The sequence below is a fragment of the Salvelinus sp. IW2-2015 genome, linkage group LG4q.1:29, assembly GCF_002910315.2.
Source record: "Salvelinus sp. IW2-2015 linkage group LG4q.1:29, ASM291031v2, whole genome shotgun sequence".
Lineage (NCBI taxonomy): Eukaryota > Metazoa > Chordata > Actinopteri > Salmoniformes > Salmonidae > Salvelinus > Salvelinus sp. IW2-2015.
The window spans coordinates 33,130,076-33,134,461 of NC_036842.1; the positions used below are offsets into that span (position 1 = coordinate 33,130,076).

The following is a 4,386-nucleotide window of genomic DNA, read 5'->3' on the forward strand; positions in this document are numbered from 1 at the left end:
GTCCACATACTTTTGCCCATGTAGTGTAATTTATTGTAGTAGTAGTGGGAGGACCACAAACCATATCATCCCGTGTTTCCAAGTTTACTTGGATATGATGGTTATTATATCAATATTTGCGCATAAAGACGTTTCCACCGCCATTTATCGCATAACTAAGATCCCACCATGTCGAACGAACAAATAATCTGTTGGCATTTATACAATTGTACCTAAACTTCCTGTTTCCATCACAGCTGTCGTGAGTTGTTTTTTATATGGTATGACTTTACTCGCACTGTGGACGGAAATGTGGTTATAGGTGGGAAAATACGCATATTTCTACATGCGGATTTGTGTATTTACATGAAAATCTGTCGCCAACTAAAAACCTAGCTAGTGATTAAACTGTGGAATTGCTCATACTTTCCCCACCACGTTTAGAGCAGGTGCGGGAATTTCCCATGCCCCAGAGACAAGTAGAATATAAAGAGTTTACCAAAGCACAGTTGGCATCATTTTCACGCTTCAACTCCACTAAGAGTTAAACGATCACTCTAAAGGTAGGGTATTTAGAAAAACGTACAAAACTTTTCAAAATACATTTAAAAAATATTGAAAATAGACATACAATTCATTTCAGGTATTTAATGGTAGGCTAATCTCATTTTTGTTTTCATTTTGTCTCAGAATCATGGAGTTGAAATTGGCCGATGCTCTGCCGAGGTAGGTGAATTGATTCCTGAGGAATACTGTATTTTTGGTTGCATGTATTTGTTAGCCTTAAACCTATTTCCAATTTGCATGCTGACGTATAGGCTACAGTTTGCACAAACCTTTGTTAGACCAACCTCGATATAAAAATAGCTTGTTTATCTGAGTTTGAAGAGGAAGATGAGATTTAAGGCTAACACCTTAAGTGTTTTTTCTCTGCAGCTCTTATTCGGAGAGTATGGAGTTTGATGCGGAATCCTGCCTGCCTGGTGCGAAGGTAAGACAGTATAAAAAAGAATGGCAAGCGCTACAAGGTTCAGGGTACACTAGTTGTAGAACATCAAAAATGGAGGTTGAGTCAGTGTGCTCATACATAAAGAGGATCAATAAGGCACTCTGATATTCAATTGCCTTAATAGTGGTGGCATGTTAAATAGAACAGTCTTTAAAATATCTTTGAACCTTTAAAAGTGAGCGAAACCTGGGGCAACTCCAGAAATATTTATTTATTTTTCTTGACAGAATGTATAAATGTTTTGCTACTTGTAATCATTCTGATTACTTGTATGTGTGTAGGGTGGACCAGAGATGGAGCTGCACATGGGCCTGACCTTTGACCTGGAGGTTCTCCAGCAGCGTCAGGTAGGCATGAGACAGGTGGCTCACCTGGTGATGGTGCTGCACAGGATGAAACACACCTTTCAGAAGTCCGACTCCACACACACTCCCCTGGGCATGGTGTGCACCGACGAGCAGCATCATCATGGACAACCTGTTGGAAGGTACATCGGCTGCCGTGCCTTATAGTCACCAATAGACGATCTATACTATTTGAAAAGACTGTACTCTGGACTGATTTTCTGTTTCTTTAGTCCCAGATCACTGTTAACAATTTAGTTAATTGATGGTCCCTGTCCCACGTCCCCCCCACCCCTCTTTCTCCCCATCGCCCCCCTTCCCCTCCTCCTCTGTTTAGAGTGTGTGATGGAGCGGGTCCAGGAGCCAGAGGGAGCGGTGGATAAAGGCTGAGGGGACCTTCAAGCAGCTGGACAGCCCCCAGCAGTGCACCCTGTGTGACCGTTACCAGAAGAGCCTGGTGCACAACCCTGAAACCATGGTGCTACGTGCCGTTACACTGCGGGGCGGCAACGACCACCAGAGAGGTAGGCTAACTGCCAAACTACACTGCAAGCATTCCGTAAGCGTAGTTTTTGGCAGCCTTTACCAAAATTGGTAACATCACAGTTGAGTGTTAAAAATTGTGAAAATGGCCTTTAACTTCTTTCTCTCTTTCTCTCTTCTCTCTTTCTCTCCCTCTCAGTGAGGTTCAACCTCTCCATGTATAATATTAATATGAAGAACGCCCACACTATCCAGGCCCAGCCGGTTGCCTTGGGGATTGCCAGTAGCGGCTTCAACTTGTCCTGCTCCAAGCAGACAGACCGCACATCTCCCATCCTACAGTTGGAGGTGTGTCTCTTTCACTCACAAACACACACACACTTACCTCTACATACTCAATTCACCTCTCATCATCCTACTAATTTCTCCTGCCCTCCCATTCTCTCTTTCTCAGCGGAGTTCTGACGACCAGTTGAGGACCATCAGCGCTCAGGGAGACACAGTTCGCTTCCTCTTCTACATGACAACCAAAGGCATCTCCCTGACCACCTTCGAGTCGGCCAAGTACCCTGGCTGGTTCATCAGCACCTCACTGGAGCAACGCCAGCCCGTAGCGATGTGTCAGAAAGAGGACCTCAGAAAGCTCACCACCTTCTATGTCAACAACTAAACACACAACACACACCCAGTCCCAGGAGTGTATATACCAAGTACAGTCAGAGAGATCAGACAGATGGATACTGTAGAGGTGTTGAATTGATAGACCCTTCTACCACCACACTCTTCGGCTGTCCCCATAGGAGAACCCTTTTTGGTTCCAGGTAGAACCCTCTGTGGAAAGGGTTCTACATGGAACCCAAAGGTATTCTACCAGGAATACAAATTGTTCTACTTTGAACCAAAAAGGGTTCTCCTATGGGGATAGCTGAATAACCCTTTTAGGTTCTAGATAGTGCCTTTTTGTCTGAGTGCACCACTGTCTTTTGAAAGTGGTTTGGTTGTAGTGAGTGTGTGTGACCAGCAGGTGGTGCTGTGTGTTCCTTCTCTCTGCAGTGTTGAGTTGTGGCTCAGTAGCCCCAGCCCTCTTTCAGGGACGGCCCAATTACTACTGATCACGCTTTCGGCTAGAGACAGGATCAAGAGCTCTAGCTTCGCAAGGTTTTAGTCACATACCGTAAATGCTCAGTATTAAAAAATAAATAAAAAAAATCTTTATCTTATGGCTGCAGTACCACCGGCTAAGTACAGTAGGCCAATATTACAGTAGAGTAGAATCATTAATAGTCCTCCAAGCAGGACACTTGTCATTTGTTTTTATTTGGTCAACTTTCTGTACTATTGGGTAATATCTAGTTATGTGAAAATGTTTTTTTAATGTATCTGTTTGTGCTCTGACTGAATGATCTGCTTCATATCAGTGAAGAGGAGATTTATAAGCTATTTTGTTTTATTTCCTATAAGAAAGTTCATTGTTTTTCCTTGTCTAACATTGCAAATGTAATTTTTATTTCTAGTATTATCCACTGAAATTGTGACATCAATGTTATTTGGTTTATTTTCTATAAGAAAGTCAGTTATCCCTTTTCTAATATTATTATGGATTTAAAAAGCTTAGCTAATATATTACATAACAGCTAGCGTCAACTAATTTGTAATACACAATGTTATTTGTCTTTTTAAGGCAATTATTGTAATATTTAAATGATTCAAGACACTTTTACTAAAAAAAAACATTTTCAATGAGTATATGATGTATTTTGTCATATGTTGGAAGTAAAGTTAATAAATTGTATTAAATTCAATGCATTTGGATGTTTTTGTGGAGATGTGAGAGCAGAACAGACAGGAGGATGGACGATCTACCTCAAACACACATCTACATGCGGTAGTGACTTCTGAGTTGACTTCTGTCAATATTCAGTCGGAATAGGCTTGGTGTAGCGCTCTGCAGCGACTCTTACACACACACACACACACACACACAGCGTGAATCAGGGCTCTGGAGATCTGTGTCCATCAAACACAAACCCATAAGCCTAGAATCTCGCATGGCGGGATGAAATGGACCAAGCCAACCAGAGGAGGAAGAGGCCTCCTCATTGGTCGTCGGTACGCTGGTTTGCATAGTGATATCTCTGTACGCCATGTGGTTGGTTCCCGCCATGTGTGGCGATGTTGGCTCCTATGCTGTAGCTGTACATAATGTATGTGGAGTAGTAGAGAGATGCAGGTTTTGGCTCTAGGAGGGTAAAAATAGGACAGATTCATATCAGGGGTGGAGAGAGGATTCTAAAGTGCAGACCCCCACCCCAATATATGCTGCTAGCCTATATGAGTTCGCTATTAATGGAATTATATTATATTGTGATCTGTAAGCAAGTCAAATACTGTACTGCTCTTCGAAAATACATTGAAATGTTTGGTCTTGCTTCAGGTATTTTGTTCTTGTTAGTTTTCTCCCTGCTTTTGGGGACCCTTGAAAACTCACTGAAGACCTATAGGGGTCGCCCTGCCCCCTCGTTCTAGTGATCTACATGGTAATGTTTCAATAGGTTTATATAGGTTCTATAT

At 42.3% G+C, this 4,386-nt stretch overlaps 1 pseudogene; it reads left to right on the top strand.

Annotated features, from left to right (window-relative positions):
* The first annotated feature begins 670 nt into the window (after nucleotides 1-670).
* LOC111961117 (interleukin-1 beta-like) lies at nucleotides 671-3,390 on the top strand (annotated as a pseudogene).
* Nucleotides 3,391-4,386: the final 996 nt, after the last annotated feature.